Here is a 16,138-nt window from a genome sequence, read left to right on the forward strand (position 1 = left end):
AGGTGGAGGATCATTGCATGTTTGAGGATGTATAACAACATCTGGAGTTAGTGATTTGTTTTTAATTGAAGACATCATGAATACTGATAAGTACAAACAAATTTTAATACATTATAAAACCTTCTGGGAAAGGTTTGATTGGGAAGAAATTCATTCTCCTTCAAGATAATGACCCTGAGCACACTGCTGAGAAGGTGAAAACATACTTAACAAGCTAAGCAGCTGCTGGTGTTCTCAGAACAATGGACTGGCCACTCCAGAGTCCAGACCTCAACATCATTGAATATGTTTAAGATTACCTGGATTGTGAGAAGCAGAAAATGCAACCAACGTCTAAGACTGAACTTTTGGAGGTGTTAAAAATTTCTTGGAAAAACTGAAAGCAAGTCTCCTGAAAAGAATGAAAGCTGGAATAAAGGCAAAGTGTGGGCACTAAATATTGAAAAATAGATTATATTTAGCTGTTGAGGCTTCTGTGTAATTTTCTGCTGAAATGATTTTAACATTGCAGTGCTTTTGCAAAACCTAATCTTGGGAAACAGCACATGCTCCAGCTTAAAAACATTGAGAAAATGTATGAGGTGCCCTAATCATTCATATCTTTTAGTATATCATCACTGAAGAGAAACTTGTACTTCATTACATCATCAGAATATTAATGTGAAAGGTCACATTTATGGCTCATTAGTCTCTAAATCTATGGCATACTGATGAAACTATCAGTGCAGGCAGGCAATCACACTGGGGCCTGTAGTGCAGGAGCAACCAGGTCCACTAACATCTTTATTGAACCACTTATCTTTCTACTTACAGTTTTACACCCATTATACTCATGAGTAGCTACATTAGTACAATATATTTCAACCATTAGCTTACATTAGAGCACCAGCTTGAATTATATTATATATTTATATCATATTAATAACAAGTAAACAAGTAAATACCTTTTTTTTTTTAATTCATTCAAGGTCATTTTCATACAAGGGGCCCATTACTCGTTTTTCCATTGGGCTCCATAAGGTGCTAGTTATGTCTCTTCACTGACACATTGGCCACAAAGTGCCAAATGTCAGTGGGAATTATTATTTACATTCAGGCAAAGAGTTTGGACTTCAAGATTCCATTAGCCAGTCATATAAAGTTTTTTTTTATTTTTGTCTTGTCAATTAGAAGTAACATAACTTTAAATCCAGAGGAAAAACCCATAACAATCTCTTTCCCTGTGCTGAGTGCAGGCTTGCTGTGGGCTTTCCTCCCAGCTTCGGCTTAAGCAGGCTGCCCGAAAAGAAAAAAAAGTGCTGATGCACAGGCCAACGCAAATCCAATATCACAAGCCGTCGTATTTCAGAGCCTCCAACATGCCGCTGCTCGAGTCCTCAGCACTTTGTGCCAAATTGATTTCTAGCGACCGAGGGGGAATTTTTCCTGGAGTGAAGGACACATGCTGAGTTTCCGCGTCGTCCCCTTTTCCACTGCCAGACTCTCCACTATCCTTCCCTCGCTCTCCCACTAAACCAATCAGCTCTCCTCATTGTTTTCCTCCTTTTGTTCTCCTCTCAGGCTCTTATCGTTCCTCTCGTGCTCCGTTCTTTAGCCTGCGATGGTTGTTTTGGGGCCAAAACAGCAACTTATGGCACTGAAGCCCAGAACTTCTGCCTCATATATCAGAGCAAGCTGCTTCTTTTGATGGTCATCCAAAAAACAGTCTCCTCTTTTCCTCGGATTGCCCTGCGATCTGATGCAATAAAAAGTCATTTGGTCTATTGGATTTGCTAATAAGGAAGAAGAAATGATGATCAACACAAAGACTTTGTTTATCTATTATATCATATCTTTGTATTACTTCTGTTTTACATTTTGATGCTTAGAAGTTTTTCTTAGATTTTGTTGCATTTAGTCTCAGCCTCGCATGAAGCTTAATACTCAAAATACAGGAGAAATAATAACACTTCCATGATTGCTCAGCTGCATTGAAATGTAAAGCGAGATCAGTAGCTGAGGTGAACTGCATCGTCCCTGGATTGTGTTGTTGCAGCCTGGCTGTCAGCCGTGTGAGCGGGGTGTTAGACAGATTGCCTTGGTGAGGAGGGCCTCTGCATGATAATAAGGGCTGGACCTGAGAGACCGTCCTGCTCTCTCTACCCGAGGCATGTGCCATGATCCATTCCAGGCACTAAATTATTCTGCTGGTGTAAAAGTGTATTCCATCTATTTCAATCCTAGAAGAATCTGTCTCGCCCGTTCTCTCCCTCAGCAGAACGTGCTGGGAGCGGCCTGGGTGAAACACAAACCCATAATGAGAAAGTGAACAGACTGGGTTTAAATGCGTGGCTGGAGCTGCAGAATGTCTGTCTGGCTGCCTCGCCTGTTTAGCCATTCATTTGAAAGACAGGAGAGAGAGAGAGAGAGAGAGATAGGGGTGTAATGAGATGCCAGGGTGACATTGCATCAATTAGGCTGATGGCAGGAGTAGAGAGAGAAAAAAACATCACAGAAGGGAGCGATTGTACATTTTCATTTTGATTTTGTTTCTTCCAGCAACCAGTTTGCACATCTTGAACAGATGTGCACTGTTTCTTTTTTTTTGATCAGATCGATAAGACAACAAAAAACATTTTTTTGACAGTGATGTCAGTACCCTACTCATTACCTTACCCTTTCTCTCCTCATCTGTGCCCACTGTCACATCCCTCCGACAGTCTGTCTCACAAAAGGATTTGCCAGATCTTACTATTGGTTTTTAAAAATACATAAAAAAAGATTCTTCCCTTCAAACCAGCACCTTGATCCAGTTTGAGGGACATGTGAATAGGTAGAAATGGACACATGCAGTACGTAATGCATGTCAGGCTGGCACTGATAGATATCTCCCCATTCTGATGATATTATTACTGACAGTCTCTCAGGGCACACATAGTACAAGACTTGAGGCTGATAATTGCTTTTTAACAGTATCTGCAGCTGTACTGTTCACTTTTGAACGGGTCAAATGTTTATATTTTTGGATCCAGAGTGTTTTTTAATGATCTCTTTGTGATGAGTGGCTGAAAATAAGACTGATGTTGCCAGACCATCAGCATCTGCAGCCTCATGCTGTTTTCCGCTTGAGCAGCCAGCTACAATCGTTGTGGATTAAAACACCACACCGCTCATTGATTTAAGGTAGCAATAATGCATTTTCTAGTCTGTACCAGTGCTAAATGAGGCGGCTGGCTGTTAAGCTTCTAAATTTAGAGATCTCAGGGTCATCTTTTTGGATAGAGGCCAAGTTCTGTCCTAAGAACCAGAAAGACCGTTCCATTTAGCCATGAGGCTGCATACTTAGACTTTCTGAGAAAGATGCCTAAATAGGTATAGAATTAATTTGGCGAAAAATCAGATGTATACATTTTTCCCCCCTTAACCCAGAAAATATTTCCTGGAATTAGTGCATTCATGACTAAATTCACATTGTGCACTGTCAACCAGCCCCAGTGTGTTAAAAGGCCAAAATTGCAAAGAATGAAGCAACAAATGAAAATAATCAGAATTTTTAAGTTAATTCAAAGCATTTATCAGCAACCAATGTAAGTATGTTTTTGAATCAATTATATTTTTTATTGGCTTGTATTGAACAGTGGTGGACAAAGTACAAACTTATGTATCTGAGGGAAAGTAGAGATACACCTTTATAAAATATTACATTTTAATGTTTAAAAATGCATTATTTATTTTCATCTTGGGAGAGACCTGCTGATCACTAAATGGCCTACAGCTCAGAGGTGAGAACAGCTTGTTATGAATTTAATATAAATCTAATATAAACAGTGATATAGTTCAGTACTACATTATAGTTCTGCAATTACCATTCATTAGTATGCAATTTAGTTTGTGTGCCCTTTTCTTGGGGCATGCAGCAACCAGCCAAAACGATCAATGTGCCAACCTCACCCACGTTAGGGCACAGCTTACTTTGTGTTAGCCAGTTAGTGTTACTTGTCCATGACTTTCAAATCATATATCAAAATATAGCTGATTTCAATATTTCTCTTTAAAACACTTCTATAATGTATTTACTCAGGAAGACTATTTTTAACACAGAAAAAAAACGTTATCCTTAACAGATTTGCCAAATCTAAATCTCTGATCTTCTCTGGACTTGCATACACATGGACCTATCGAGCGTGTTAACAAGGAAGCCCAGCTGAAGGCTCTCCAATTCTGCCATTCATCTAGTCATTAAGGGGGTGATGCAGACTTTCTGAGAATAACCAGAGAGGCCTGGAATGCAGGCTTCAGCAGACTTTGCTCATGGCATTACCCAAAATTCATAGCAAAATACACATGATGACACACGAAACAGGAGAAGCTCAAACTTTAATAAATAAAAATTGAATTTAGACAAGCAAACAAAGTCTTCCAAAGTAAGTAAAACCCACAATTCATATGCAAATACATAGATTTTGGTGTTTTTTATCAACCATGGAATTGAGCTGAGCTAAAGTGCTCTCTGATCAGTATTTTTTATACTCTTGCAGCCATGCAGCCTTACAGATGTAAGTTCAAAGTCCATGACATCAGAGGCCACAAGTCCGGAAAGCTCTTGAGAAAATGGATGCTGCTCAAGGGGCCAATCATTTTTATGTTAAGCTCCCCTTACTGACCCAGAAGTTAGCAGCTACACTATACAGTCGAAACATGTGGACACCCCTCCTAATTCAGGTGTTTCATCAACATTCATTGCTAACGTGTATAAAATCAAGCCATGCAGTCTCCATAGACAAACATTGGTGGTAGACTGGGTCATGCTTTAACTGTGAGACTTTAACTGTGGTACTGTCACAAGATGCCATCATTGCCACAAGTCAGTTTGTGAAATTTCTGCCCTGCTAGATCTGCCCCGGTCCACTGTAAGTGCTATTATTGTGAAATGGAAGCATCTAGGGGCAACAGCTCAGTCATGAAGTGGTAGACCATTGCAAACTCACCGATTGGTGCTACAGAGTACTGAAGCACACAGAGCGTATCTATCACATCTTCCTTTGCATTACTCACTGCAGACTTTCAAACTGCCTCTGGAAGGAACATCAACTCAAAAACTGTGTATCAGGAGCTTCATGAAATGGGTTTCTGTTGCTGAGCAGCTGCGTACAGGCCTAAGATCACTATGTGCAATGCTAGGCATCGGCTGCAGTAGTGTAAAACATTCTGCCACTGGAGCAGTGGAAATGAGTTCTCTGGAGCAATGAATTACACTTTACACATGTGACATCTGACAGTCTGACGGACGAATCTGGGTTTTGCAGATGCTAGGAGAACACTACCTACTTGAATACATGGTGCCAACAGTAAAGTCTGGTGGAGGAGGGATAATGGTCTGGGGCTGTTTTTTAGGGTTTGGGCTAAGGTCTTTATTTCCAGTGAAGGACAATATTAATGCTAGAGCATGCAAAGACATTTTAGAAAGTTATTTGCTTCCAACTTCGTGGCAGCTGTTTGGGGAGGGTTCTTTCCTGTTCCAGCATGACTGTGTCCCTGTGCACAAAGAGAGATCCATAAAGACATGGTTTGATGAGTTTGGTGTGGAGGAGCTCCAGTGGCCTGCACAGAACCCTGAACACAACCTCACTGAACACCTTTTGGTTGAATTGGAACGTACAAACGCAACATCGGTGCCTGACATCACAAATGGTCTTTTGACTGAATAGGTACAAATTCCATCAGATACCCTCTAACATCTTGTACAAAGCCTTCCCAGAACAGTGGAGGCTGTTATAGCTGCAAAGGGGGTCCAACACCAAATTAATACCTACAAATTTTTAACAAGATGTCCAACAAGGTGTAATGTTCAGGTGTCCACATACTTTTGGCCATAGAGTGTATCTTGAAGCCTGAATTGTGTCTGTATTTTGGTCCAATTTATAAGTAACAGTATGTTTTACAGTGTCAGAAACAAGATTAGCAAGTCTATCTAAGATTACTTTACAAATCAGTGCTGTTTAGGGCAAGTGTGTGATGATTTAGGCATGCAGTTTGCTCTGTGCAAACTGTCAGGGTATAAGCTTCAGCTAGCTCCAGTGCAAGACAAAGGAAGCAAACTTCAGACACCACACATCTTGCCTCTCCAACAACATTTGCTGTGAAGAAGAAAACTGTGTAACTATCACTTTAAGGGATCAGAGATTCAATGTCTGCTACTTTTAGACCGTTTGCTTTGCTGTCACCCATCTCCCAAATATTATTATCAGCCACATGATATGCTTCAAATATTTATGCCTGGAAATAGACACAGATAGAAAGAGCCCGCTGTCACTTTATTGATCATGGGCTGTTCAGATGCAGCCGTAATGTAATACTGTGATACAGGTGAGATATTAAGAATGGGGCTCAGATGCAAGCACCAAAAAAAGCACAGGGACGCTTGAAGGGGACGAGTAACATGAAGTCTCTTCCTTCTGTCCCTCAGACACGGTCGGTCACCTTAGCGATTGGTGTCTGAGCCTTGCAGCTCTGGCCTGTAAATATTCCATGTGCACTAAAGATAACCTGCTGCTGTGGAGAGAAAGGCCAAGGTTTTAGGCATAGATTGGGTGGGTAAAATTAGCCTCAGCCAGCTGCTGGTGTATCCACGGATGTACATTTTTATGGCATGTCAACCAGCAAAGGTCAGCTGGAATATAGGTTGGTGAATATTTAATGGGTTTGATTACTTAGACACATGGGAAGGTGTGACGTATGGGTTTAATTGGGCACACTGAAGGGGGCGATTTAAAGAGATGTCATGCTAATGCCTCCAGGTGGGCCTAAAGACTGGCAGTGGTGTTACTGGATGTATTGATCCTTCAGGATAGGAGTTATTCATGCCTGAGGCAGTGGATAGGGACCTGCCTGCCAAGGCCTTATCTGCATTTGGAAATTATGTAACAGCAGTGTAGCTATTTATACGTGTTGTAACACCATGTCATTGAAAAAAATAATGTGCACAGTTTACCCTGTCAGTCTTCTCTGTTAGTGTAGGGGGGTAGATATACATAGTAAAATAATGTGCTGCAGTCACCACAAGTTAGCAAATGAAAGTATGAATCATCTACAGCAGTGTGTTGATAGCCCACAAATTAACTGCTGCCGTGTCTGACCTTTCAATGCTGTATGCATCAGCAAACATGGAAGGAGAAATATTGTCCCTGATAAAGTGCTCATGCAGTGCATCGGCTCTTTACAACTTGCCCACTCTTGATGGTTTTTCCCTCCAGTGACTGGTTAGATGCTTGCTAAAGTGGTTTTCAGAGAACACAAGATATACTGAACCTCATTACTCTGTAAGTTATGTAAGACCTGTACACTGTAAGTGATCTCAAGCTCTCCTACTACAATCCTCCCACTGTTTCTTTTCCAAAATACATCCTTCAGTACCGTAATGTGCTTTGCTTTTCCCGCTAACACCCCCTATTCTTAAAGGGTCCATATCATGCAAAAGCAAACTACTCACTTTTTGAAATGAAAAGTTTGTTGTGTCAAATAAGAACACACTAACTTGTGTTACCCATTTTAATACTTTCTGTGTCATATTGTTTTCTGATTTACCAAATTTTGTGTTAAAAATAACCCAAAATGTGTCGTCTCCAACTAAGCACACTGTTGTGTCTAGCTAGAGACAGAATGTGTTGTTTTTTAATGCATATGCTTTAAGAGTGTAGTATGTAGGGCTGCAACATAATTGATTAATCAGTTCCTTATTGCTTTTATTAATCATTTGTTTTCAGACGGTAACATCAAGTGACCAGACCTGATACTAGCAAGCACACAGAAGCAGTCCAGCTAACAGCCATGTCAGACATGCACAGCTATAAAGCCACTGCATGAAACAGCAGTAATCATGCGTGTGATGGTAACATTTTCAAGAACATCTGTTCACAAGAAAACACAGAAAATTGAGCTTTTAAATTCTCCACCGTGGACAGCATTTTTCAAAAGCTTCATTTTCAGTAACCTAAAACACCATTTTTATGCTAGACGGAGGTCAAAATGCAGAGAAAGAAAGTTTGCTTTCAAAAAATATCCGTATTCATGTGGACGAGCAGGTCTGTGTGCAGCTCATCCCTTTAGCCAACAGTGTTTTTAGCCAACAACACGCTGTTTTTAACTTTTTACTAGTTTGGACAGGGAAAGCTGCAAATGAATTGCCCTTTTTGGGATTAATAAAGTACTCTGAACTGAACTGAACTGAACTGAGTTTTACTGTGGTTTGCTCACCATGCTGAGCTTTTTTTTCCTGCAGTACTTTTTTTTCTAGATTCTCATGCATGACAATGACTTTGCTATCAAGGTGAGCTCAGTTTTACACATTTTACAGGAAACCATCTTTTTAGATGATGCTAAAGTGAAGTGCTCTGTATTTTTTTACTTTTAGTCGTACATAACCCTGTACTGTAGTCTCCATCATCTATGTTTTCCCTCTTCCCCCGATAATCAGTTTGTTGCCAGTGATTTTATTATCAATGTTATGCATGACATCAATCAATTGAAGCCCTGGTAGAATGTAAACATTGTCAAAGTTGTAAAATGTATGAATTTACATATATCCTCCTCTTCAGCTTAAGGCAGTTTAGCCCCCTCAAAATTCACACTGAAGTAAGGAGTGTTGTAGCCCAGACTGCTGTTTTGAATGAGTCACATAGGGTAGCCGATCAGAACAAAGGTCATTTACATATCAGTCTTAAAGGCAAAGAAACAGCCTGTTTTATTCTAAAGCATAAAAAGAGGTTGGAAAATGGAAAACAGAAAACTTAATTATTACTCTTTGTTACATAAACCCACACAAACATCATATGTGGACCTCAGGGAAAAAAAATGCAAAAAATGTCGGATATGAGCCCTTTAAACAATCATGTGCAATCTTAGTTTGATTAGACTAGGATTTTTTGTTGTAACTGTAATTTGTACACTCGCTCAGCGTTTCTGCTTAGTCAGCGTTTTTACTGCACATTATGCTACACTGGATTCGTGTGCTAATTCCCTCTGTCCCTCTCAGTTTTATTTCATACATGTTTGAACGTGCTTTTAAAAAGCATCAGAGATTTGTTTAAATTATGTACGTGGAGACAAGTGCTCGAGGAGGCATGCGGTTTAGCTGTCGTCTCACGGTTCCCCCAGGACACATCTCTCCTTCATCCTGAAAGGCCAATCTCCATAATGTCAGAGAAACGCTTTAGGAATGGATAAGCCATGCCTTATTCATAGTCCCAACCGATCACTCTCACCATCCGTAGTCATGAAACATTGATGTGCAGCTTCTGCAGCACAAACCAGTGTGAGACACTCTGAATGTCTTACTTATGAATGGAATTTTTGTTTACATGATGGCAGTTTTGCATGACAGGAACTTCAGTATACTGGGGTCTGTGTAATATCCTGTCCTAACAAAACCCTGCATATATGAAACGGTAACGTTATATGAATGAAAAAAAAACCTTTCTTAACTTTACTGGAATGCGTTTTCATTCTAATTATTTTGGACGATTTCTATTAGTCCATTTGTCATGAAATGGCAATGTCATCTTGGCCAATACTGTGCAGGTATTTTGAAATTTAAAGACCACCTGTGCTCGAAAATGTGTTTTTAAATTTTTTTAACTCTTCTTGGCTTATTATGCTTATTTTGATTATATAGTCTGATATTTGTCAAATGTGTTACCATAGAGCAGAGTTCAGATTTTTCCATTGAAAACACAGACCTTCTCAACACTTTCCGAAAAAGCGGTTTGTGGGGTCAGCTTGTATGACATGAGTAACCCTGGACCTGTCACAGTCCAGTATACTAAGATATCGCCACTTTCCAAAGAACTGGTATCTCCAAAATAGAAACTTTTCAGGAAAAAACCTTCTAAAATTTGAATGCATGTTAATGGAAAGACATTGTATTGCAAGCAGTGTGTGAAATGCCCTCTGGTATTTGGGGTCCCATGTTGGCTCGCTAACCCAGCGTCCACTGGCTGTTCACTCACCATAGCAGTGCTGATGCTTGCTTCAATGGTAACAAAAGGTTTGGTTGAACAATTCTTCCTCTGGAAATGCTCTTTTCTAGTGTGGCAATGCACTCTTTAACACATTAACTGAGATATTATACCTCTCCTGTTTTGTCTTCGAGAAATGAGTAACAAGTCCATCTTTCCACTAATCTCTTGGAAAATTGAGCAAGTTTTCAGATTTACAAATATGTTACTGCATATTGTAAAGTTTTTCAGAGGTATCCTGTGCATAGTGATGGTTGCTAGGCTATGAAGAACCAATTAGTTAAACCAATTTTCAACAGCGCCACCCTGAGGCAGACCAGTGCTGCATCTCTAGTTAGTCAAGAATACCAAAGACAGAAGCTTGTAGATTGCAGGTAAGGCAGACTAGACAATGACAGCATAACGTAATAAGTTTATTTTCAGGGCCCCCCCAGAATTTTGATTTTGACACATTTAGGGGCCAAAAGCTTAATTATGGAATCCTGGGCCCCTCAGGAACCCCTGTGTTTTGCACCTTGATTACAAGTGATTTTGGAGTATTTCTATTGGCTGTTCATCATGAAATTTTCACACAATGTAAAGGAAAACCAATGTTTTCAGATGATGTAGGACAATAAAATCAACAAAAATGGAGATGCGTGATTTTAGATGTTTTTTTTTGGACAGTGAAGATATGTAGTGGGACTGTTAACTAGTGATGCACAACTCCAGGTTTTCTGGAGTCGGCTTTGGCTCGCAACTCCTGCCGCTGGAGTGGATGGATTTGATTTGTTGACTCCACTTAATTGTAGCCAATACACCACAGAGCCACGGATACGTGGATGTAGCAAAAATGAAAGCAGCCTCAATGTAGTTTACCTGCTTTTTAGAGCTGTCATACTGTTAGAACTGAAATGCCTTTTTATTTGAGCTGATCACAAAGTTATGTTTCAAATAATGTGGTGTTGATTGACAGAGTCAAAGACTCAACTCCAAGCATTCAAGCATTTCAACTTTCAGAATCGTTAACCAAGAGTTGACCCTGACTCCCAGATTCGTTGAAGTCCTTTTGGAGTTGACTCCTCATCACTGCAGGAAACTTAATTGCATACAGATACAGAACATGCCTGCACTAACATAGCTTCTTTGAAATGTTTGGACTGTGCAATAAGTTGTTAGCTAAAATATATAACTGATGTTGGTATTTAAAATTAAGACAATGTCAATTTTATATTCCACATCTATCTAATAAATGGTCACATATGGTGCAGAGCTATTCTAGTCACAGGTAGCATGCTACTACAGTAGCTTAGCATGCTACAGCTTTACCTCATAGCACAGGTTCATTCCAGCTCACTGAAGCTTCATTGGTGCAAATTTAGTGGATAAGGACTCAAATTTGTGTGTGAAGCTGTTAGTGTAGGCCACTTTTGCTTCAATATCCTCATTAGCACTGGAAGCTTTAGCTTAGCGAGAATGCCTAAACAGCTTTACACACAACCATGGCCAGATAGCAGACAGTTCTGGGTCTTTCATACGTGAGTGTTGGTTGACTACCATGTAGATGTTAGGCATGGGGGCCAGAATATGGCCAGATGTCATACAGCTGCATCCAGTTTTGCCTTGGGTCTATATTTGTGGGCCAATTTTGGCGTGACTGTTGGGGGCCAACAATGTAGTTGGTCCAGATTTGGGCCACATTCATTGGTTCTACTAACTTTATAGTGTGTGGGCCAGATCTGGGCGAGGACTCAGGGTGAGAACAAACCTAAGGATGTCAGTGCTGATGCAGTTAGGAAAAAGTAACAGAGAACAGTAGCACTGACATACTGGAGGAGACTGATCGTTTTGGGTTTTTTTTTTCTGAGTAAAAGATGATAATGTCTAACGCTAACAGCAAGCAGTGAGTTGTTGTATCTTGTAATGATGCAATGTATCTCTGCCTTGGAAGCACGTCTCAAATGTGATTCAGTTGCAGATACCTTCATCACAAAGCTGCCTTCTAAGGCATTGACTTATGAGACAGCACAGGCAGCAAGGCATAGAGACAGCTATTTTAGTTTCAGACACATACATATAAACTAAACGCGGGGTAGTGGGGTGGAGGTGGGGTTTAGAAACAGGGAGGCAAGGGGTGTTTACAATTTGCATAATCATGCATATTCATAGATCTACGCATTCTTAATAAGTGTTAAGGTTTAGGGACTCTCCTATGCCATTTTTAGTAGTTTCTTGGGCATAACAATAATAAATAAAAATATTTAACAATTTGCTATTCAACTGATTTTGTGTGTTTTAAAATATGACTTTAGGGGTACTTTAAAAACTATTAGGCTTTAAAATGGGCTAATTTTTATCAAAGCGTTTTACTTAAGATGAGTGTCTAAAAGTAGGCTATCATGCTCTAACTACTATATCTGGTCTATCTGTTGATATCAGCCCAATACCAATACTTGGTTTTAGACTGGTGGCTTCTCTAAAGGGTATACACAATATAAATTGCAGGTTTTATTTCCAAATTATTTTAAGAAAGTTCAGCAAAACAAACAGTGTGTTTTAACTGTGCCAAGTTATGGAGTAATGTCTCTCTTTGGCCCAGCAGCCAAATTCAGTGCATGATACTTTGGTACTTTAAGGCTTTTTCACTACATTAAACGCAGAGTGCAATTCTTTGAGAAGACCTCCTAAGATGCAGTGCTATCTAAATAAAGGCCCAAAAAGCCATTACTTGATCTCACAAGGTTTATTTTGCTCTGGTGAGTGGTGTCCTAGACACCGAGGATGCAACATATGTTAAAGTGCAGAGAAAGGGAAATAGCCACTGTAGCTTTTTTCCAGCTCTCTAATGGGAATCCTTGAGAGGGCCAGAATCCCCTTCATTCTACTGGACCAAAATGAACACTTCCACTAAAAGACAACAGCTTTTGGAAAAAAGTCCTTTTGTGTTCCATGACTCAGCGTCTTTGGACTTCTACCGTGGGGACAAACTGCACTATTTTTGCTCTGTATATGCTATTTTTTAAAGTACGTGCTCTAAGGGACTCTTTTGGCCTCATAGTATGTTAGCTAACACAGTTGCAACCCCCTGTTTATGTCCACTGACATTGCATTGCCACATTTTGGTGTTTGCTATGAGTTCAGTGTGAAGGGCTTGGTATCTCACCTCTAAAGTGACCAGATTTCTGACATGAAAACTGGGGGACATTTCCAGTTCAGCAGTCAGTATATCATAAAAATATCCAATATTGTTATCTATGAAATAAAAAAGGAGGGACAGTTTCAGTTTCCTGCATGTTGACCATGGTAACTGACGTGCTCTAATAAACTATGGTGAAGGCTGACTGATAAAACTGGGTACTAACTAAGTAGCTTTGTTAGCTGTGACAGAAAATCCTACAGTAGCCCACCATGGTGAGTGAGGCTATGGCAAACTACTCAACACTTGATAAAGAAGATGGTCAATATGCATACAAATAAATTACAATAGTCCTATAAAAGATGTATATTTCTTGCTTTCCTCCTTGCAAGATTTGTCAGTCATCGCTTTTTAGAAATAGAGTCACCCATTAAAAAGGGTCTCAAAAGTCACAAAATCTAGTGGCTTAGGCAGGGCTGAGGCAGGGAGATGTTTACCTCAAAGATTCAGTGCTTGTATGAGCCCATAATTTATATTAAATAAAAAAGAGACCTGTGGCTACAAAAAAAAGACCCATGGCCATGGCCCAATAGCCAGACCCTAAAACACCCCTGGGCAGCTCCAGTTCTGGACAGACAGAAACTGCCATCAACATATTGTCGCTGTCCAATGAAAAACAAGCATCTCCAAAATAGTAACTTTACAGGAGAAGGCAAAAACACTCCTACCTTTCAGTGTAAGTCAATGTAAAAAGATTTTGTTCCAAGTGATTTTAGAGCATTTCTATTGGTTCATGCATCATGAAATTTTAGCACAACGTAAAGGGCAACTACTATGTTGAAATGATGTAGAAAACAAAAAGTCAACAAAATATGGATATACATGTGTTTTTTTTTTGGACAGCGACGATATGCTGTATGTCAAGTGAGGACAGCTGAAAAAGTGACACAGTTTTAAAAAATTATGCACCATTTGTAGTCTACCTTCAAGTAGATTGTATGCCTATACAAATCAGATAGCCTACCTATCACCTGGTAGTACGTTTCAAGTCCCAACCCCACCCCTGCTTTTAGACCTTGAGTTACCTCGTGTCTTGACAAAACGTTTGTGGTGATGCTGTGGACTCACTTGACACTTGCTAGCTTCTGTTTGAGTTTTACACAGCAGTATTCTCTAAAAGTAGTAGAAGTGCTAAGCAGATAGCAGCAGCCAGCCACCTCTGTTGGCCAAACAAGCACAATGCACAATGAGACATCTGGCCATCTGCTCTGCTGCCAGGTCTTTCTTAGGACTTTCCGGGGTGTTTTTAATTCAAAGTTAAAAATGAGGACATTCCAGGGGACAGCTCCAGTCAGGGACAGGGCACCAAAAACGGAGACTGTCCCTGGAAAATGGGGACATCTGGTCGCGCTACTCACCTCATCATCTAATGTTACTAGGGTTGTAAAAATTCAGTGAAGCGTGCGAGCATTGCAGCAGCATCACTGAGGTAGAATTCTGAAATCACCTGTCTCATAACACCTGCTGTCATCACTTAGATAGAGTTATAGCATCCTGCCATTGACTCTGTGCAGCTTAATTCACCTATGAAGCCATGAGGAGTTATGAGCCCATACTGATACGTTTACAGGCCTCAAGAGCCAATTTGAATTTGAACACTCCCTGCCTCTCCTGCTGCTGGAGTGATGGATGAGGAGGCGCTACAGAGAGGGTCCTGGAGGCGGAGGAAGCCCATCCAGGAATAGACAGAGTTAAAACAAGTGGGCACGTAGGAGTAGGAGAAGACGGTAGTTTTAGGCCTAATGTAGGCTTGGAATTGCTTTGCCAATCTTGTTTCATGAAACACTTTAGTCATTTTATTTCAGCATATCAAATAACAAGGCATAATGAGACTCACTGAAGCTGAATTTACTGCAGCGAATGAAGGCCTTTTTTCAGGACATGGCAAGTGCTAACCATTCAGTTTAAAGGGACATTCTGGCTTAAATGAAAAATTAAACCACTGCTACATCTATTGTAAATATGCGAAGTCGCTAACTGCAGTAGTGTTTAGAGCAAGACTTCCCGGTTTAAAGACAGGGAAACCCTCCTTTTGCTGATGTATCTTGAAGGAATACTTTGATTTTTTTTTTGCTTTTGCTGGTGGACAAAAAGCTAATAGATAAAGTAAGCAAGGCAATTGGATAGAGATCTTACCTCAGTTTGGCTTCTCTGACAGAAACATAAAAAAACTTGTTTCTGTTATCCATTTTGTGTTGAATAAAAATAGAATCACTGTTTTCTTTGTGATTTTGTTTGATGGTGACTGAGGTAAGATTTTAACTAATGCTAGCTTGGTTGTGTTTATTGGCCTATAGCTCAGTGGTTGGTCTAGCAGTCAGTATTGGTTGACACCACAGGGATTCCCAGTGATTGTATGATACTGCATCAATGTAATGAGAGAACCCTGATCAACAAAAACATAAAAATGCTATAAAATCATAAATTGTGCCAAACCAGTGAGGCTGAGGGATGCAGTGCTGCACCACAAAATACTGCATAACATGACAAATGCCCTTTTAATGTGAACATGATACTAAATCCTGTCATCCTCACAAAATGCAACATGACTAGATTTGGGACTAGGTTCAAACACTGCTGTCAAATAAAAATAATCTCTATGAACAAATAGCTATTTATGAAAATGGTTATAAATAGATGCTGCTCCCTTGGCTAGGTCAGTCACTTCCTATTAAATTGTTGCCAGTGTGTCAATGAAGTGTGACATCTACAAAGATCCCAGAGCAATTACATTGTTAATCATGTTGTGAATGTAATGCACATGCTAATCTTGAGAAATAATGAATACATATTCAAACAACTGTGTCTGTCAACACTTACCAATAGCAGCTATAACAAACATGCTAATATAATGACTCTCCAGTCCAATAAGCCAGCTAATTTGTTTTGTACCACAGTATGGTGGCAGTTCAGTCTACTTGTAATCAAATTAAACACTGTTGTAAATGATACCGCTGTGATAAAAGCAGTG

Source organism: Colossoma macropomum, unplaced genomic scaffold (assembly GCF_904425465.1).
Source record: "Colossoma macropomum unplaced genomic scaffold, Colossoma_macropomum, whole genome shotgun sequence".
Taxonomy (NCBI): Eukaryota; Metazoa; Chordata; class Actinopteri; order Characiformes; family Serrasalmidae; genus Colossoma; species Colossoma macropomum.